The following is a 22,722-nucleotide window of genomic DNA, read 5'->3' on the forward strand; positions in this document are numbered from 1 at the left end:
GTGTACCTTTGTTAACCATTTAAACACCCAGGGCTTGTTGCTCCAGATTTACATTTCTCAGTCTTGTAACTACATCTTTCCTGTTAGTTTCACTGTTGTTACTGAGTTATTCATAATTGTTCTGAATAATACACTTTAACGCAAATAAATGAATAATTAGCCAAGCCTTGAAGAGGCTAATGTTTTTGCTTGTCTATCGGGAAATTCATCCTAGGACCGGGAAGAGTGACCTGCTTTCTGTTATGACTCACAGGAAATGTATTCTCTGTGTTGAAGACTTTAAAAAGCAATGCTGCATTTTATAGTTCAAGTTCTATTGTCGTGTGTATGTGGAATGTTATAGGCATTCAGATGCAATTCAATTCTTGTGACACAGCAGCAGAACAACATAAATATGGGACACTTTACAGACAACATAAAATATACTAATGCAGATAGTGCAGATAATGTTATTGCATATACAAGGAGGGGGATATTGTACGTTTCACAAAACAACAGATAAAAGTTAAGTGATTATGGCAGGGTTAAACAATTACTGCAAATTACACAGGTATTTACAGTAATTACAGTAATAAATATATATATATCTCCTGGCTGTCCACAAGAAAACATGATTCATCAGACCAGACCACCTTCTTCCATTGCTCCATGGTTGTTCTGATGCTCATGTGCCCGTTGAAGGTGCTTTCAGCAGTGGACAGGGGTCAGCTTGGGCGCTCTGCCCAGTCTGCGGCTACACAGCCGCATACGCAGCAAGATGCAATGCACTGTGTGTTCTGACACCTTTCTATCACAGCCAGCATTAACTTTTCCAGCAATCTGTGCTACAGTAGATCTTCTGTGGGATCGGACAAGATGGTCTCCCATCAGTGAGACTTGGGGGCCCGTGACCCTGTTGCTGGTTCAGCAGTTGTCCTTCTTTGGACCACTTTTGGTAGGTACTAACCACTACATACTCGGAAAACACCCCACAAGACCTGTTGTTTTGGACACACTCTGACCCAGCCGTCTAGCAGTTTGGCCCTTGTCAAAGTCACTCAGATACTTACGCTTCTCCATTTTTCCTGCTTCCAACACATCAACTTCGAGAACTGACTGTTCACTTGCTGCCTTATATATCCCACCCCTTGCCAGGTGCCATTGTAATAAGATAATCAATGTTATTCACTTGACCTGTCAGTGGTTTTAATGTTATGTCTATATATATAAACAAAAAACATCCTGGGAGTGGAGGGTCTGTTAACTGAAACACCTGAAAGAGATCAGAGTAGAATGACCAGACTGTTCTCATCTGACAGAAAGTCTACAGTAACTCAAATAAGCATTCTTTACAACCGTGTTGAGCAGGAAAGCATCTCAGAACACACATCAAAACTTGAGTTGGATGGGCTACAGCAGAAGACCACATCAGGTTCCACTCCTCTCAGCCAAGAACAAGAATCTGAGGTGATGGGCATAGGCATCACTGAAATGGGACAGTTGAAAACTGGAAAAAGACCAGATGATTTCCCCCCCTAATCTTCAGTGTTAATTCAGTAGTTAAGATGTTAGACTGCTGATCGAAAGCTTGTGAGTTCAAATCCTGGTGCTGCCACTACTGGGCCCTTGAGCAAGCCTTAGCCCTCAACTGCTCAGTTGTATGAATGACATAAATGTAAGTCGCTCTGGATTAAAGGCGTCTGCCAAATGCCAGTAACGTAATGTCTTCAGCTGTCAAATCGTCAACTTATTTGAACTTGACTGACAGGAGTGGAGCGCAGTGTGGTCTTCTGCTGTTGTAGCCCACTGACCTGAAGGTTCGATGTTTTGTGCATTCTGAGATGCTTTTCTGCTCACCACAGTTGTAAAGAGTGATTATTTGAATTACTATATCCTTCCTGCCAGCTCAAACCAATCTGGCCATTTTCCTCTGACCTCTCTTATCAACAAGGCATTTCTATCCATAGAACTGTCACTCAGTCATTGTTTTTTTTTTTTTTTTTTTTTTGCACCATTCTGTGTAAACTCTAGAGACTATTGTGTGTGAAAATGCCAGGAGATCAGCTGTTTACGAAATACTCAAACCAGTACAAAATAAAATAAAGTATGTAATGTAAATGTATTATAATGTGAGAAAATGTAATCTGCATGTAGGGTACTTTTAAAGCTTTATTCTAATTACAGTCCATTTATGTCCCTTAAATAATTTTAAAAGGTACACTATGTACACGTTTCTAGATAAAATATACATATTAATGGTACAGAGTATGCACCCTTGAGTGTGCCTTCCCAGCGACAGGAAAGGTACAGTTTTTTACTGAGAGTGTATAACGAAGGTTCAGGAGTGCCGATTACTGATCAGTGTTTAAGAAAAGTGCCACACTAGAAGCAGCAGTGGTGGAAACTCCAGAGGTGCATATATCAAATGTCTCTGGAGCAGCAGCTACACAAACACACACACACCCACGCGCTCACCCACACGCACACACCCACACGCACACACACATGCACGCACACACATGCACACACACACACAAGCAAGAGGCCTTCCTTCTACAGCATTAATATTTCATCAGCCCACCTTTAACAGAGGAGGATGATGGGGTGAGCCACAATAGTCTTAAGACAAGCAATGCTCAGAGGCAGAACAAAGCATGCTAAGCTTTGACAAAACATCACACTTAACTTCTCACATTCTTTACTTACCATTCATAACGATGTGTACTCCAACTCAATTTTCCGCTAGAGTAGGTGCATGTTTTAATTGAACAGTCTTCTTTATGTGATGATAAACATGTACATATTCGAAGTTCTTCTCGTCACTGTCTTTGTGAATGCATGTTGGTCACTTCTTGACTGATCTAAAAAAAAAAAAAATGTTTGTGCAATGCTTGTGCTGTAAAATTGTTGTATGTGCTGGGTTGGTTATTTAGATATTTAGGTCAATTCGGATTGGTTAAAAGGTTGATTAATTTTCTAAAACAGCTGTTCTGAAAAGTCACAAAAGGCAAATCACAGGTTTATATTAAAGTGCTCATTCTGATACATTATTATTTCTATAGTACCAACTTAAACAGGGACACTCCCATAATCTCAGTATAATAGTAAACAGATTTATTGTTTTTTATTTATTGATTTATTGTTATTTAACCAGTTAAAATGTATAGTTGTTGACATGGTGAAGCTTAGACATTTATTTATGGAAGGAGACTCCACACCAAGTTTTCAGGCTGGCAGAAGTCCAAGACTTGGGGTGTGTGTATGAAAGTGTGTGTAGGTGTGCGTTTGTATGTGTTTTCATGTGGTTGGGGTGCAGTGTAAGCAATCAAATATGCTGCGCTTCTTGTTTGCTGTTTGGTGTTAAATAGTTACAGTGTTCACTGTAGGGCAGGGCTTGACAACTCCTCAGTTATTCATATTAAAGCATATTGTTCAGTAAATACAATTAATTTTTTAGTAACTATGAACCTGATAGTAAACGTATGTAGTTACGAGAGTGAGGACTGTACATCTGGAGCCACCAAACGGTCTTGGGAGTTTAAGTGATTAAAGTATAGGAAAAAATATAAATCAGACAAATAAGTTTCACCTTACTGTTTGCTACTGTGAATAATGGTACAGTTGGTCAGGGTTATAAAATAATGATAATACTTGCAAAGTGTATTATCACGTAATTTATCACAGCAGTGATATGATATTGACTTAACACCAGCTGAAACCCAATATAAATTTATTCAGTTTATTCTATTGCCAACATATACTTCTTGTGTATTCAGTGTTGAATACAGTAGTGTATTGGTTAGCAGGATTTTGCTGTTCATGCCTGCGTGGCTCTCTGTTTCCTGCCTCAGTCTTGCTTTATTGTGTTCCAATATGTAAAACTAGACAGCAGGGGAATTCTGATGACTAAGCACCCAGACACTTTCTGCTGTTAATGTGCACTTGATATTACATGACTAGTGCAGGAAGCAGTTTTGCCACAGTTTGACTTTTATATGATTAATTTCTGTTAACAGTGCAGATTGTAAGTCTTAGATCGCATCAGTAAACAATAGACAGCTTGGAAATTGTACTGTGTAACTATTCATTTCCATGGTTGCGATTTGTTACTGACTAAAATACTATAATCGGAGTGAGTTTTGCTAAGGCTGGTTTTTCCTTTGCATGGGCAGTAGAGAGTTAAGATGACTCTTCTCTTGTGTTATTGTGCTGTGAATTGTTCGTGCTGAATAATGGATAAACAGAAGCAGTGGGTGTATGTCTCAGGTAAGCGGAATCAGCAGCCTGACCTCACGCGCCAGACTCCAGCCTAGGTCACAGGGCTCTCTCTCTCTCTCTCTCTCTCTCTCAGCCAACTGTTGGACACTGACAGCATTAGTGGTTTATGGTCACCCACAGTCCTAGTGGTATATCTGACTCTTGTCAGTGCTGATTGAGCAGGTTGAATCGACAGAAGAGTAGGTTTTCTAATTATCTGTTTAACTTAGTGGGACAATGCAGGAAATGAAAAGTGAACAGAACAAGCAAACAGCATTCTCAATAAAATACAAAATATGCCATTTTTAACTTCTGATCAACTGCTCTTTATTTCTCAAAATCTGCCCATTAAGAACTAGCTGAGCAGAAGCTTTCAGGTTAAAGCAGGCCATTTAAACAGATTCAGTGGTAAAGAAATGAATGAATGAATGAATGAATGAATGAGATAGTTTGTTTGGCTACATCCCACACTGCATAATATCACACCAAATTCCATGTCACAATAGTGTTCACTATATATCATACTTAACCTACTATTTTGTATAAGATTTGGGACCCTGATCAGTATTTTGGTATTTTGGCCAGTATTTTTCCTTTCAGAAAGAAATATATGCATTCTCTGTGCATAGGTGAATGCCAGATATCAGTCGTAGTCTTTGCAGTATGCTTGGGTATAACATTTTACCAGTGGACCGGGAGGTAATCATCAATTGGCCTGGGTTGGCACTAGTTCTTTGACGTCTGCTTAGTATGTCATGGTCATTATTAATACGAGTGTAATTAACTGTAGGAATTGAGCACTTAAAGATAAAATCAGCTGCTATGAAGATGCAAAAGGAAACTAAACATAATAAAATATCAAAAAACTAAAGTAACTGGTGGATAGTGAAAAGAAACTCAGTAAAATACATTTCTTTACAAATATATGAGTATTATTTCAGTAAAAGTAGCAATTTTTCACAACTTTTCTTAAGTGAATGTATCTGAATAAACAAGCATTGCTGTTAATAATCAGTTACCTCACATAAATATATGTTCACTCTGGTGTCTGTCGTTGGTGACTGTGTTTACACCGTCATGACAATTAGCAGCGGATTGGCAGCTGCATCTCCATTTCCCAGCATTCCCTGTTTTTCAGCAGCTGAGCCCGGCATTGTAGTAAGAGACACATAGCTAGTGCTGGTTTGGTGCCTTGTATCATAAATGTGTGCCAGGCCTGGTGAACAGAGGCTGTAGTCAGGCGACAAGCAGCAGGAATAAAGGGCACATTCTCTCATGGCTGGCCTTCTTCTCCAAGCCCCTCATTATGTGGATGAAGTGGAGTTGAGTCCGCTCCACCCTTATTATAAAACTCCCCATTATCACACCGCACTGTGCCGACTCCTAGACTCTTGCCTGCGTGAGCCTGGCTAATCACTGTGTTTTTCCAAAAAAAGCCAAAAGAAGTCTCTTTGTCTTGACAGTTATAGAGTGTGGTTATTTTACTATTTCTTCATGTACGTTTATTATTCTTGACTTGATCTTTAGAACACCACCAACTACTTGGTGTAATTTTTTCAATTTGTCGATTTTATAGAGCTCAAATGTGTCATGATAACACTCTAGCATATGAATAGGCACATCACTTTGGCTCAGCAACGGCTCCCTCTATGGAAGTGTGTGCTATTATTAGTTCACGTGAGGCCCAATGTGACATAACGTGGCATAAAGCACTCCAGCTGTCTCAGTGAGAGGTGTGGCGTTCACACACCTCTGATTTGCCAAACAGATGCTTGATTTCTAATCCAACCTGCCCAACACTCTAATGAGTGAGGGACAGAATGGCTGGATGAAAATAAGAGTGAGCAGGAGGCACCATGTGCCAGATGAGCTCCACGCCTCCAGCTTGCCACCAGTGCTAGTAAGGATACTGCCAAGACTGTGGCTGGCAGAGGCGAGACGTATCGGATCAGCTGAAAGGCTTCGTGCTTCCCTATTGTCTGGTGGCTGTAATGAACATGAGCGCAGAGCAGTTATGCGATGGAGATATTGTCTTTCTGTCTCATTCTGCTAAACAGCTAGGAAATCAAAGTGCATGAGACAGAAAAGAAAGCTGCTGGGAGTCACAGCCACAGATGCTGTGAGGACAGAGCTCACTGATGGCCAGCTGCTCCTCTCTCACTCTCTCATACATTCACTCTGATTCTCTCTCTCTCTCTCTCTCTCTCTCTCTCTCAATCAGTCTCCTTTATTTCTCATTCTCTCATTCTATTTCTCTCCCTGTCTGCCTCAACCCCATCTATCTCAGTCTCTAATACACATATTGACTGATTCTCTCTCTCTCTCTGTCTCTCTCTCTCTGAGTCTCCATTCTTTTTCTCTTATTTTGTCTCTCTCCCTGTCTGATTCACCCCCTTCTATCTCTCTCTGACACATATTGACTGATTCTCTCTCTCTCCCTCTGTCTCTCTCTCTCTCCCTCTGTCAGGCTTACAGGCTCTGTGTCTGCCTCCCTCTATCATTAGCTGTCTTTTTGCCTGACTGAGCACACCAAACATTATTGGTTTATTTCAACCCAGTTATATAAGCAGATTGCATATTATATATATATATATATATATATATATATATATATATATATATATATATATATATATATATATATATAAATTATAATATGATTTGTACAAAATCGTTGTGTATAATTTGACAAATAATATTGCTGAACCATTAATTTCAGCATAACCAGGCAACAGTTCTCTCACCAAACTGACAAAAGCTGACTAAACTGAATGCTCTCTGTCTATATCCTCAGGGTCAGGAAATAAGGACACTTATAAAACAGTCAATTCAGACAGATAGTGTGATACTTGATTATCTGTTTTGTTGTTGCAGTTTATTTATAGTAACAAACAGCAGTTGAGACTTCAAATCACTGTTACTGCACAATATATATTTTGCCAAGTGAATGCGGACAAAGGACTTGGCGTTTGAGTATGAGGGTGGTGGGGGTGGGAGGGGGTTTAAAGGGTTAGGGGACAGGGTTGGGGCGTGTATGTGTGTGTATGTGGGTGCTGGGGCAGGGGCAGGGGCAGGGGGAATGGTTCATAGAGTGCAGGAGGGAGGGGACAGAGGAGGGGATGTGCTTTTGTTTTGTTCTCGGTTGCTGAGCAATAGGGACTAAAGCATTGGGAACAGCTGTGAGGGCTGAAGCCTTTTCTTTCCCTTTGCTGGAGAAGCCCTGAAGGCAACATGCAGATCGAGCACTTTCGAAAGAGTGAGAGAGAGAGCGAGAGAGAGAGGTGGAGGGGGCGGAAGGCTTTCTGACAGCATACTGGGTAGGAGGAAAGTGAGGCAGAAAGTGAGGGAAACAGTGGCCGGCCAGTGGACAGAGATCAGACGAGAAATCATTTTTTATAAATGTCTGGTGTGCAGCGGGGAGAGGCATGAGCCAGTTAAGCAGAAAGCAGATAGTCATGGGGGGAAAAACAAAAAGAAATGTTTGCACTGTGTCTTTGTAAACTGTATTACTGAATATGATACACAGTTTGAACTGAGAATTAAAGGGAGGTGAGGCAAAAGCTGGCTCAGTGCCCAAAAGGGACAGAACAGGTGCAATTAGGGAGGGACAGTATAACCTTCAATTGATATCATGCTATAATGTCAGGTTTAGATGGTAATGATATATCTCATAGCATGGCTGTTTTACTTTTCTTAAAAAAAAGAAAGAAAAAAGAAAAACAGCTAGGGGCACGCTTGTACACTGGCCTGGGTTCAGGAATGTGTAACTTTATCAGTATAGAACATTTCCAGGGTAATCGTTATCTTCTGCATCAATAGTGTATGTGCAATTACCAAAGAGGATTTTCTTTTGTTTTGTACTAAGAAAAGTTTTTACACAAAAGACACAGTGTACTGGAACAGATGTCTTTCTGTCTTCACAAATAGCTTAATATCACTAACCTAACCCTAGCTAACTAGCTGGTTAGCTCAGTGCTATACTAGCTGACATTTGACAGTATATTTTTTATTAAGCGAATTTTTTTAATCACCAACATTACCCTGTAAAAAAATTGACTGTAAATTACTGTCAGAATTAGCTGTCCAAGAGGATTTATACACTTTATGTACTTTTTTGAGTTCAGGGGTACTGTGAAGCTAATCGCTTTTGTTTTTGGTTAAATATGATATCTGTAGAAACAATCATTTTAATTTAGATATCATATTTAACCAAAAACAAAAAAAAAATGGAAACTAACTTTAGCTATGGGATGCATTTCACTGCATACAGTTTCCATTCTTAGGTGCACCCTGAAGCTGTGTCGATATTTTGACTAGATTGTGCTTGTGATTTTGTGAAAGAAAATGGTAATATTAATAATAGAAGTGTAGAGTAAGCATGCATTAAATTTTACTGCAATACATGCAGCGATACCCTGTAAACTTTACATGGGCTTTCTATTTTGCACTGCAAAATAAAATGTTTGCTGCTTGTGGAGAGTAGCTGAAATAATTACTGATGGGGATGTTTAAACATCTCACCTAATTTATTTTACTGCTGTTAGTCTTTTTGTAATAACTAAGGACGCTGTGTTGACTCGCAGCTTGCTCATCTTATCATTCCATGCACTGTATGTCTGTGTAACAGTATACATCAGATGAGCACGTCAAGACTGCTTACTTACGATTGCTTACTTGTGTGTTCAGTGTACAGTATAGTGTGGAGATTCCAGGGTGTGAAAGTGTAGCATTCTGCTGTTTTGAGCTGTGTGTTGTAGTAGCTGCCAGTTACAGAAGCAGCAGACTGCATGTATGCTCATGCCATAGGGGTCTCCGTTATCCGGATGAGTGTCCAGCAATTGTGCCACACCGGAGGACCATGAAACTTTTGTTTTTTAAGGGATATATCACTCCAGTCCTGAGAATCAGTATTTGTGTTTGAGATGCTGGATAGGCATCAGATTTTAGGAAGAGGAACACTAGGTGTAAGGCCGGAATACGGCCTGGATGGGATGTCAGTCCATCACAGGGCTCTATTCACACACACATTCACACACTGATTCACACAAAGGCCAATATGGCATGCTTTTTGTTCGAGAACCTGGAGAAACTTGCATTGTCCATCTTTCTAATCTTAAACACACAACATGCTGTTACTCTGATTATGATACTGATATTACAGTTTTAGTTTAAAAGAAATATTCAAAGGCAATTTGATGTTAAATTATGTCTGATTACTGGTTTAAAGGGCACATGGCTGGATGGCTTGTTACAAGCTCCCCAATCCTGAACATATTTTGTCAGCAGTATTTATTCATCTGTTGGTCAGAATTACAAAATAGATAGATAGTTGTTAATCCTGCTGGTCTCTCTGGCACTGGTGGTGCCCCCCAGCAGACCACAGCACAGTAAATGGCACTCGCCACTACAGACTGGTAGAAGATCTCCTGCATCTTGTTGCATACATTGAAAGATCTGAGCTTCCTCAGAAAGTAGAGTCTGCTCATTCCCTTCTTGTACACAGCATCAGTGTTGGTTCTCCAGTCCAGTCTGTCATTTAAGTGTACACCCAAATACTTGTAGTTGTTAACAATTCTAACATCCTCACCCATGATGGTTATGGGCTTATAACCACTGCATCTGGGCCCATATTTCAAATTTTACAGTCACATAATAGGAAAGATGGCATAGTACATTCTTACTGGCTTCCTAAAAGGGTTCTACTTAAAACCTTTTCTAAAAGTGAAAACCTCTGTTGTAGGGTTCTACATAAAACCTTCAATGAGCTCTTCATGATGGAAAATGATGAAACCTTTTTGTTGTACGGTGTAAAGTGTATCATCAACAAATTTTTTTTCCAGCTTTCTGAGGGCTGAGTGCAAACTGGAACAACTGACTTAACAGACTGACACAGAAATAACAAAACCCTGCAGTTGTTTTTTTCTGTTTTCTTGTTCCTTGCAGTTTGCATTGGACGTTTTTTCTCAATTTTTCTCAATGTACCTACAAACATGGCTGAGGCATTCTTAAAAATCATATTTATTTTTTTGATCTATTTTTAATTATTGGATGTTTATCAAGGCTCAGTATCCTATGTTTAAATCTACAGCTAACTAATATATTGATATAGTAAAGTTTTATATATAAAGGATGGGGGGAGTGCCCTTAACCAAGATAAGTTGGGAGTTATTCTAAATTTGACTATTGTTAGATTTACATGGTTCCTTCAATCCTGCTTTCACATATTAGTACAGCGATTTTCGAACTGATTTTCGAAATGTTGATCACAAAAAGATTAAATTCTTTTTCATTTCAAATTTGATGTCCTTGTGAGTTTTGATGTTTTTAATTAAAAAGTATAACATTTTCATATGCCTATATCATAATAAGTGACAGCAGTGAGCTATACATTTTGACAAGATCTTCACTCTCGACAATCTTAAATGTCCATCTATGTTTGCCTATCCAGTGATTGATTTTCTGAATGACTTCAATGCTTTATTTTGCTTTACACAGCACTTTAACCAGAAAAAACTACATCCATTAAGTAGCCAACAGTTAAAATAAAGCTGGGAAGCAGAAAATACCAAAATAAAAATAGAACGTTAAAAAAAGAGTAGGATACCAAAAAAAAAAAACCTGTATTAGAGACATTCTTGAGGAGGCCACAGTTTGGAATAACAACTGACATTTTAACAAGGGGTTGATGGTTTGCAGAAGCACTAAATACCAAAATGATTGCTTTTTACTTGAGTTATTTTTCACCATGTTATTTGATCTTGCTTCATGCATATCCTGCTGTTTTCCCTTTCACCATCTGTCATATCTGATAGGCTGAATTTGGGTGGCTAAGAGCAGACTAGCGAACAATCATACTACCTCTAGCAACTCCTGTCTGAGTTAGGCACCACTGTGCACATCTACAAATAACTAATATTCATAAATCTGTTGTCAACTCTTTCCTGTCAAATCACTAGTAAATGTGGGCTCAGGAAAATGAGATATGCCCCAGTGGAGCTCACTAAAAAAACAGTCTCCAGCGCTGAAGACAGGGCAATGTCCAAGCTATGGAATGTTTATTGAATTAGTCAGCTCAAGAGAAAAGCATGTCTCGATAGAGGAACGTTTGCCATCAGCAAAAACTGCATAACTAGTTGCTGTGCTTTCCAAGTGTAGGCTTGGTACTGTGAGATTTTTCTATGAATAGGCCTTTTGGAATGTATCACACTCACCAGGCTGGTTTTGTCTAGCAAGAGCAGCAGTAATGGTTTTCCTCATAGTGGGTTGTGTTTGTTCACATGTATAGATAGTGCTTAGATACCTCTCCTGACAGCACTCCTACATAATAATAACATAATATATAACATAACAACATATATGTGATCTACACTACTATGATACCACTGTTGTAGTTATCTGCACAGTACACATGAACTAACACACACACACACACAGTGTATACATATATATATATCAGCTGAAATACAGTGCCTTGCAAAAGTATTCACCCCCTTGGTGTGTTTCCTGTTTTGTTGCATTACAAAATGGATTTTTATTTGGATTTTATGCAGTGGACCTAACAAAATAGTGTTGAAGTGTAATGAAAAAATACCTTGTTTAAAAAAAATTAAAAATGAAAAGCATATGTATTCACCCCCTTTGCTACAGTATGAAATCCCTAAATAAGATCTGGTCCAACCAATTAACTTCATTGGTGTGGAAAGTGTCACATGATCTGTCACATGGTGTCAGTATAAATATACCTGTTCTGAAAGGTCCCTGAGTCTGCAACACCACTAATCAAGCGAAATGAAGACCAAGGAGCTCACCAAACATGTCAGAGATAAAGTTGTGGAGAAGTAAATATCAGGATTGGGTTACAAAAAACCCCCGCAAACTCTGAACATCTCACAGCGCACCATTAAATCCATTATAACAAAATGGAAAGAATACGGCACCACTACAAACCTGACAAGAGAAGGCTGCCCACCAAAGAGAACGGGCAAGGAGGGCCTTACCCCCCTCACACACTCTTCACCCTCCTGCCGTCTTGTAAACCGCACCGAACCATTCAGGCCCTCACAACCAGACTGTGCAATAGTTTCTTCGCCCATGCCATCAGACTCGTCAATACTCAGAAACTGGACTGAAGGAACACACACACACATACATATATACACACACAAGTGAGCATCCTCCATCCTCTTTGCAATTTTCTTGCAAGTTTTTGCACATTACATTATGCTGCTACAATACTTATTATACTGTACATAGGCTGCTACTCTTATGTTTACACTATTTCAGCTGCTTGTATTGTACTCTTGTACTCTTTGCACTATTGTCACTAGATTCACTTTAAACAGAACTGTGTACTGGTCGGCGCTGCACTGGGACTACTGTGCCCATTGTCTGTCCCAGTAGTCATTGTACTGTTTTGTGCTGTCTGCACGTGTTTGCACTTGTGCATTTTATGTATAAATTATGTAGTCCCTTGTAGTTCTGTGTTGTTCTGTGTTTGTGTTATGTAGCACCTTGGTCCTGGAGAAACGTTGTTTTGTTTCACTATGTACTAACTGGCTGTATATGGTTGAAATGACAATAAACTCCACTTAACTTGACTTGACTTGACTTAATCAGAGATTCAACAAAGACACCAAAGATAACACTGAAGAAGTGGCAAAGATCCACAGCGGAGATGGGAGTATCTGTCCGCAGGACCACTTTAAACCATACACTCCACAGAGATGGGCTTTATGAAAGATCGGCCAGAAAAAAAGCCATTGCTTAAAGAAAAAAATAATAACACACATTTGGAGTTTGCAGACTCTGTAAACACATGGAAGAAGGTTCTCTTGTCAGATGAGACTAAAATTGAACTTTTTGGCCATCATGGGAAACGCTGTGTGGTGCAAACCCAACACCTCCCTTCGCCCCAAGAACACCATTCCTGCAGTGAATGCCACAGGGGATGCTTTTCATCGGCAGGGACTGGAAGACTCGTCAGGATTGAAGGAAAGATGGATGGCACTAAATACAGTCTGCCAGAGATTTGAGACTGGGACAGAGGTTCACCTTCCAGCAGGACAATGACCCTAAACATACTGTCAAAGCTACACTGGAGTGGTTTAAAGGGAAACAATTAAATGTGGAATGGCCTAGTCAAAGCCCAGACCTCAATCCAATTGAGAATCTGTGACATGACCTGAAGATTGCTGTACACCAACACAACCCATCTAACTTGAAGGATCTGGAGCAGTTTTGCCTTGCAGAATGGACAAAAATCTCAGTGGCTAGATGTGCTAAGCTAATAGAGACCTTCCCCAAGAGACTTGCAGCTGTAATTGCAGCAAAAGGTGACTCTACAAATTATTGACTTGGGATTGGGGAGGGGTGTAGGGTGAATACTTATGCACATTCAAGATTCCAAAAATATTTTGCACCTTCAAAGTGGTAGGCATGTTGTGTAAATCAAATAATTCCAGGTTGTAATGCAACAAAACACTGTACTGTATTTCCTTTCCTGTGTTTAATAACTAGTTAAACAAAAGAAAAAGAATTGTTGATCTCATACTTTTCACATAAAAAAATCTACATTAACAATCATAAAGAATCATGATAAGATATTTTTAACATTTCAGTCACCACTACTAGATAGAATGACATGCAGAACTGCATACACACATACAGTATATATTCATGTGTATACAGTCTAAATTTTAGCAACATCAACTTACACATAATATTTCTGTTCTACTGTACAGGGTCGCTTTAAACATTTCTCTTTCTGCATGAAGAACATTCATGTCTGCTGAATCAACTCTTAATAGGCTCCTCCTTTTTCCTACAGTACTTCACTTCTCGCTAGCCCCAGCCAAAACCTTTTATCTACTTCTTTAATGTTAGTCCTTACCACTTTTGTTGCATTTTTGTCTGTCTTCTTGAAAAGTTTGTTTTCGATAAATGTGGCTGAAGCCTTTTTAAAATGGCTCTCCAGCTCCATCCAGGAGAGGTGAAATGAAAAGGAAAAACAGGGTGATGAATGGAGGCCTGTCACATATGGAGCCCACTTCTAAAACCACAGCCATTACTACCTTGGTTTCATTCCAGCAATGGCGGGTGTGTATGTATTTGTGTCTATGCACATGTTCATGTGTTTCATTTTGTATGAGTGTGTGTCTGCGTAGAGAAGGGTATTAAAATCTGGTGTCATATCAATATTGTTCTGCATGCTCTCCATGACAACAGAGTAAACACAGTTGGGCTTCCCCTCTATTTACTGTATAAGCACCATTATATTTAGATAATATGGTTTTTGAGCATAAACACACTGCATCTCTGCCTTACTAGTGAGCTCCACTAATAATCCAATTTTGTTGGCATCATGGTAGTTATTATACATTCATTATCCCATTCTCACATTTTAGATTAACACAGTATTCTATAACATACTTTTTTTTCTGAATATTGTGCTACCTGCCATATTTTTCCGTGATTGAAAGCAGGGGTGTGGCCACATGAAGAGCAGGGGTGTGGCCACATGAAGGGCACGGGGGGGCAGCTGCCATCCTAAAATAACCTTTGCCACCCCCAGCTGAAAAAAACCCCCCAACATCTTAGCAAGTGAAAATATCTTGAATATAGTCAGGTTTATAGTATTTCCTATTATAAGAATACAAGAAGCTAAATATAAGATTATTAAACCTATTTAGACAATTTTACTAATTTAAAGATTGAAACAGTCTTGTTCTTTTGGCTGATAATTTTGCTCATTTTAATCATTTCTTGAATTTTAAAGATTTCTAGAAAGAAACAAAATTATCTGGATATTTTCACTAGCTTTTACAAAAAGGGGAATTTTTGGATAGTTAATGATTCTTTGATTTCTGAGTGGTTTGTACTCAGAATCATTTCTGAAAGAAATGACCTTCTGTTGTAGGGTATTTTTTATAGAACCTTTAAGGGATCCCCTGGGGTACAAACTGGTTCCTGTAGAATTTTAGGTAATTTAACCAAATCCCTTGACACTTGAACTATAGTGCAACTATAAGCCAATACGTTATAAGCCAATGTTATTTGCTATAAGCCAATGTTATTTTGTGGACATTCATTTAGCACTAAGGAGCAAATAAGATATTCTGTAAACACAAACTTATATTACAATTTGAAAAAAAAAAAGATTCTGTTTGTCACGCCCTCTTTTAATGAACCATACAACCCTTACAGAAAATGTTTCAATAAAACACTAAAACTATCTAAAGAACCCTAGCGTATATAAACAACTGGGTGGGGTCACCTTTTAGTGTGCTTTTGTCCCCAGTTTTACATGGACACACCACTGATTGTTATTTTAGGTAATTTAACCAAATCCCTTGACATTTGAACTATAGTACAACTATAAACCAATACATTAATGTTATTTTGTGGACATTCATTTAGTACTAAGGAACAAATAAGATATTCTGTAAACACAAACTTATGTTACAATTAGAAAAAAAATATATTCTGTTTGTCACGCCCTCTTTTAATGAATCATACAACCCTTGCAGAAAATGTTAACATAAAACACTAAACCTATCCAAAGAACTCTAGACTATATAAACAACTGGGTGGGGTCACCTTTTAGTGTGCTTTTGTCCCCAGTTTTACATGGACACACCACTGATTGTTAGGGGATAGTCACTATTTCCCCCTTTTCCTCTGTTTCCAAACCAGGGTAGGACTGCGCCCCCAAACCAAACAGCACCTGCCCCAAACCCCCGTCAGAATGCCCCCACATCCACCCCACCCCCAACCACCCACCACCCAATTTCTTTTTCCAGTCAAAGTGCCATTGTCTTAAATCAAGATGATCAGCAAATTAATTGTTATAGTCAGGTCTGTGTCATTGCTCTGCTGATAGTTGAGTCCAGTAGAAGTCAGACAGCTGAAAGAAGGCAGGCAGTTATAGATGGAGGGAGGGATGGAGGGCTGTTCTGTAGGATTGGGCAGAAACAAAGTGGGCACGTAGATCCAGGAGATGGTTCTGTCTGGGTTTTGCCCTACATCATGCTTGCCTGGCAGCCTGGAATGTAGAATCTCTCAGATGCACACTGTGGCAGTTAATAAATAAATAAAGACTGAATTGGAATCGGATTTCAGACCTGCTTTAACTCCTCACCTACTCTGCGCCACCTCCCTTAGCTGCTGCCTGGAACACACAGCTGTTTATTGATAGGCCGTTATTAATTATGATGTTAAAATGAGAGAGCGTACTCAGGCACCCCCTGCTGATGTTTGGCTGCATGGCTAATGAGCCAAATTAGATAATGAGGGGGGCCGAGGCGTGCCGTACCCTCCACAAGATGATGAGGGGGAGTGAAGTGGAGCAGAGAAAGAGGGCAGCAGAGAGGGGAAGTGTGAAGCAGAGGGGAGGCATGGTGGGAGGGAGAGGTTAGCTGGCACCATAGCTCTCTGTGGCTTTTTCACCAAGACCCTGAAGAGGCCTGTAATTAAGAGCGCTGTAATCAAGCAGCCTCTTTGTTTGTACGTACATGTATGTGTGAAATGGCGAGCTCTAGGTAGTGTGATTTTGCAGTGCTCTCAATGACACAGATACTCAGTATCTCTTTTGGATTGGTAGAATTTCTCTCTCTCTCTCTCTCTCTCTCTCTCTCCATAACACTACCCTCAGCTTTAAATAAATCAATTGTTCATTCACATACAGTGATATAATAAATCCTAGTCACAAGCAGGATTTTTTTTCTAAATAATCCTTTTTTTCTAAATATAGTAGTTGACATTAGCAAGTCTGAATTAGGTTATTTTGGGATTCCAACTGTTGCTCATGATTTAACAGTGACTCATGCTGCCCACACTATTCGTGCAGTGTTCGGTACGCAGGCAGTTTTGTGGGGAGAGTGCATTAATGTAGTGTAAGTGATCAAACATCATTGTAGTGTGTAAGATAATGTGTAAGAGAGATAGAGAGGGAAATATAGTTTAGATAGAGAGGACTATAGTTTCTAGTTGTGTAAGGGAACAAAGGGGATGTTGTGGATGCCGCCCAAAAAGCCAGCATTTCTCATTCCTGCCCTGACTGCTCACTGAGCCATTTCCTGTTTTGACCTGAAATCTTTATTTAGAACCACCCCTCTGCTCACCACTCTCCTCCTCACTCATGACACAGAGAGATGGGCAGAAAAACTCAGCTTCACACCAGCTCATATCCCTTCCAAAACAAGTCTTTGGCAGGGACTTCTTGTTGACACTTCTAGTGTTTGCACCAGGCTAAATTTCAAGATATACTTACATATTGTAGCAAAGTGACACTACTCTATTATTTCAGAACTTCATTTCTATCATCAGGCAGTGTTTTCTCACCCGAGGTTGCAGAATAACTGTAACCAGTTAGCTCCTGAGCATGCTGTCTTAAATCTGACCATACTGGAAAAAGTGAAAGCCCATTCAGTGGCTTTCACCACCTCAGCAGCAGATACAAGAGTGAAGCTGGAGACACACTGTGTGCACTATGTGTAACTGTTCTGAATAAACTAAATGAACATGCAACCGATTCAGAATGGTTATTCTTTATAGTTGGGTGCAATGATATTTAAGCTCATTTAAATGAGCAGTATAGTTTTCCCACTAAAACAATTTGATTGCTCAATTTTACCATGTCCCTGAAATCTAAAGAGAGGACAGTCAATGGGTTTGAGGCTAGTTTATAGGGGTAAAGCAGCAAATCATTGTCTCCGATTTGCAAGCTATGACTTGTTGCTGGCGATGGAGCTTTGTGTTGTTCTGTAGATGAGAGTTGTAGCACTCCTTGTGTCTGAACTCTTTATTTCAGATTTTGTGAGCTGGGCACCTTAAAGGTTATCCTCAGGCAGAAAAACAACACATGCTGCTCAAAAGCCTTGCATTTTGGATAAAAGCGTTTGACAAGAATAAATGTAAATGTAACCTGTCAGACAGATATGCTGTGTAGTACATGAGACATAGCAAACAACATACTCTTACTGTAAACGACTCAGGGTAAACCAGATATTATAGTTAGCTCAGTTATCTTTATGGCCTTGTAGAATAAGCACATAGTCCACTTGCAATACAGGATTGCCTTAATTAGTCTTTTCCCTGTATTATAAGATAATAACAACTTGTGTAAGTTTTGTCACTTTTATCACTTTCTTTGCATGTTCATTAATAACTTGCTCATTTCAGACAAACCTTGTGAGGTTTCACAAAATGGGTGCTTTTTCAATGTTAGTCTTCTTCTTGGTAGGCTCATTTTATTTTTGCTACATACCACACAAGGCAATGCAGTTGTTCATATAGGTAAACTAGACAATCAAGATCTGTAGCATGCCCCATGCAGTGCTTATACATGCCATGTGGTGGCAGTTGAGCTTGTCTGTATCAGTGAAGAGGGCTGGTAATACTGATGCATTTTTACTGTTGGTTGCTGAAGAGTGAGTGAGTGAGAGAGAGAGAGAGAGAGAGAGAGATCTGCAATTCTGCAATTTTTATTTATTAATAGAAATATCTGTGACAAACAGTAAATTATAATTGAATGAAATGTATTTGTATTTAGGGAATATAACAGATTATGCCATTATTTAAAAAAAAAAAAGGATTTGGAACTTGGTGTGGATTGATCAGGAAGCAGGGGTGTATGTTGGAGGAAAGAGAGAGAGAAATAAAAGGAGAGAACAATTTGAACTGAACGGAATTAAATTGAACTGAATTGAACTAAAAGAAAGAAAGGGAGCGAAAGTGTGTGTGAGAGTGTGTTTTGGGAGAACTGGGTGGAAGCCCATTGCCCACGCAGGGCTGTGCTGTATCGGATAGGGGCGGAGTGTTCAGAGGCGCCATGCGTGCGTGCGTGCGTGTGTGAGCGTGCGTGCGTGTGCGCGTGTGTGTGTCCGACCAGCAGTGAGCGCAGCAGCAGTCTCACTCTACGTCACACCTCTCCGACAGCTACTGTAGTGAGCGCTGTGCTGTTCCTCTGCCGTCCTTACAACTGGCTGCCGATGTTTTTCCCTCGTGTCTTTTGCCACTCTTTTTTTCCACTGACCGACCGCAAAGCCTTTCTTCTCTCCTGTCGGCGTGTGATAGTGTGTGATATCTCCTCTCAGACCTGAGCTTCGTCGCTGTCCGTCGCTCCACTTGGAAGTAGCGCTGTCGACGTTGAAGCGATCTTTTCCCCCATGCTTCATTTTAAAGCGCCGCTCGACCTGGCCGTGGTGAGTAACGTTAGCTCAGAGATCTGACACGAACCGCAGCTGAAACACTGTAACTCGTCTGGCACACTGACTTACTGCTTTACACTCGGATATATTCCAGTGTTAACTTACACAGCCTGCGTGCCACTGAGAGAAAGCCAATCATAATGTGTTGGGGTATTGTTGTCTGGTCCTTGTCGTCTCTCTTCTCTCTGTCCGTAAAGTTCAGCAGCTCCACTTTTCTCCTCACAGTCACAGTGCTCTCCATATCCACCACACTGATGAGCTCTAAACTGTCTCTACACTCATTTGTTTATTTGCTTGTGAGTTCTGGTAGTTTTTCAAGTTCACATATCGACATATTCTGTGTGTCTCTGACTAGAAGTGTGCGATATGGCAAAAAATATTATATCACAATGTCATGATTATATCAAAATGATTGTATCATGATTATATCAAAATAACATTTTCATGATACATGATAAATCATTATAACTAGTTTTGCTAACAGTGGCAGCAAAACAGTAGACCTAGTGCTGCATAGAAAAGAAACAAAACTGACTTTACCTTTGTTTAATGTCTATATATATATATATATATATATATATATATGTAAACTTTATATTACAATACAATATATTTAATGGTTTACAAAAATATAACTCAACATCCAGTGGTATATAAAAGTACTGACAATACCTGTGATATATCAGAAGTGGGCCAGTATTATTCTGTAATTTCTCACTGTATTGTCCGTTTGATTTTTACAGATGTAATATTTAAATGATCCTAGTGGTCATACACAATAATATAGTTGGTATTGGCCTAATAATATAACTAATGTAAAGTTAATAGTATTCTTTCCCCACACTGTAGGGTGTACTGTTACTCTGAAAACGTTGCTCTTTTCTTCAGAAATACTGCTTCAGGGTCGCGTTTTCATCATACACTTACCGCTAAGAGCTTAACTGTAGTGTCATTTGATTTCTGACCACCTTAAAGAGATCTATCAATGTTGGGGTAGCATGTTAGGCTAATGCGGAGTGAATATAGCTGTGGTATTTGACTGAGAGTGCCATTTGGCAGGTGACTGGAAAAGAAAATAGCTGGTGACCTGCTTCAACTGTTAGCTAGAGCTTAAATTTAGAATGCATGCAAGAAAAGGCCTAGGGCTGAAACATAATGTTTGGAGAAGAGTTGAGCTTCTATTCTCTTTTTCCTGTATTGTCTATTTATTTATTTGTTGAATTATTGCCTGCTATATAAGCAAAAGAGTGTTCTGTGGCATTCCATGTATATGGTTTTGGCTTGATGGGTTCACGTAGAGCAGGATATCTTAAGATCTTTGAACAAAAATCAGCAAAATTTACAACTGCACTCTACAGCGCTCTAGTGAGTCTCCTTGCAAGACACAGGCAGTGTCCAAAGGACACTTACACGCACACATGCTCTCTCTCTCTCGCTCTCTCTCTCACACACACAAACACACACACACACACACACACACACACACACACACACACACACACACACAGTAAATTCAGTAGAGATCAAGGTCCAGTTAGATCTGCTTGTGAATGTTCACTTTGGAATAGATTATATCCACTACCTGTATTCATGTCCAACTTTTATTGTCTTTTTTTTAAGATGCAGTACTGTACAGTAGTGCTATAGTAGACTATAGAACTGTATCAAGATGTATGTGAATCTCTTCTTGCGTCTTGACCTTATGTAGCATAAGAATGTAGTTATGTGCAGCTTCTGTATGTTTAACAAAGTTTATTGTGTATGTGTGTGTACATGTGTGTGGCACTATAGTAAAACCCGAGCATGCTAATGTAGGATGGGATAGGCATGATTTGCCAAGGCTAATTGGCATGCAGCAAGGTCATATAAGTTAATGCAGAAGATGTGGGCAGCTTTCACATCTTGACTTGCTGGATTCAGTTAGTGCAGTGCAATATGCAGCATTCCCGAAATCAACATATCCATGTACCGTTAGTCCATTGTGTGAGTATAAATGCCTCTTTTGTGCTGTTCGTAGGCCCTCAAAATCAAATAATACTGCAAGCTCTCATTAAACACTTTGGCATTTCTTTGCAAAGAAAGAGGAAGGACCCACATGTCCAAGATAGGTCTACCCCTAAAACAAAATCTTAAAATACTTTAGTAATTTGTTAGATAGTCTCATTAGTAGTCAGAAGTCTGTAACCTGTAGTGAAATCTTTGCATTAACCCCTTATCAGTAAAATCTGATGCAGTACAATAAGAACCTTTGGAAATGAAGTCAGTGTGCTTTCTGGACTTTCTTAGCCAGTAATCTTTATTGCTGCTAGTTTGGTTGTATTTTTCCTGAACCAGAGTGTAAGCGTGTGTCTTACACACACACACCCCCCCCACCACACACACACACATATCAAGCCTTTGGCCCCTCTCGTCAAACCGGTTTGAAAAGCGTTCTTCTCTCTGCCAGCATTTAACTCTCCAAGCTGAACACGAGTTCAGGGTATTTAAACGCAGTTCACTTTTGAACTACTTTCAGTTTTGGTGCATTGTCTTATCGCAGTATTCAGCACTGTTCGTGAAAAATAACTTATAACTCCAAAGACATCTCAGATGCTTTGATTACAAGATTTTATTTTTTAGCATTACTGAATTACGAATCTCTCAGAAAGTATTCTTAAAAGCATGTGCAAATCACACAGCACACACCCGTAAAGTGCACGAGTGTAGTCTTATATAGAGTGATGTATGGTACATTAATTTTTTCTCTAGTCTGCATGGTGGGGGCTGTTCAGGGAGTTCTCTAGTTGCTGATGACGTAAAGCTGCGCTGCAGTCTGCACGCTGCTGTCTCACTGCACATGTGCCTGCCTGCTCCCTATGGCCACCATGTCCTGTCCATTCCTCCCATATGCTGAATAATGCAGCATCACTTTGAAACAAATAGGATATATTGAAAAAAACACTGTATTAAGAAAACTTTTAACAACCACAGGATGTCAGTTAGAAAATGAGTCACTCTAACCCACCTTTCTCTGATTTACTCAGCCTTAAAGTTCATATGGTTATTCTCTGTGCAGTGTTAAATTTGTCTTATCAGTGCTGTTTTTTAATTAATGTTCATCTTTTTAACTAATCTCTAACCACAGAATCTGTAGCATATATGTGATTCTGTTACACTCTCTCAAAGGTTATGTAGTTTTGATCAGGCTGAAAAGCAAGCACTTGGTATCTACTGTGAGCTACTTTGACTGCAATAAACACTATTCCTCCCTCTATAAACTATCCCTATATTTAAAAAAGAC

The 22,722-nt window shown here is 39.5% G+C and overlaps 1 protein-coding gene across 7 annotated transcripts in view; it reads left to right on the forward strand.

Moving 5' to 3' along the window:
• The window catches only part of sertad2b (SERTA domain containing 2b), a 35,882-nt gene that overhangs the window by 3,187 nt on the left and 9,973 nt on the right, over positions 1 to 22,722 (forward strand). For 3 of the 7 annotated variants that reach the window (XM_053232424.1, XM_053232425.1, XM_026945660.3), the window contains exon 1: positions 18,702 to 19,436. The exons of 2 other annotated variants lie outside the window; for them this stretch is intronic. The gene's annotated coding sequence lies outside the window, so the exon portion shown is untranslated. Of the gene's footprint in view, positions 1 to 18,700; positions 19,437 to 22,722 lie in introns of those variants that run through there. 2 more of the 7 variants (XM_053232426.1, XM_026945641.3) reach the window with 2 other exon arrangements.

Source organism: Pangasianodon hypophthalmus, chromosome 3, assembly GCF_027358585.1.
Source record: "Pangasianodon hypophthalmus isolate fPanHyp1 chromosome 3, fPanHyp1.pri, whole genome shotgun sequence".
NCBI classification, from domain to species: Eukaryota; Metazoa; Chordata; class Actinopteri; order Siluriformes; family Pangasiidae; genus Pangasianodon; species Pangasianodon hypophthalmus.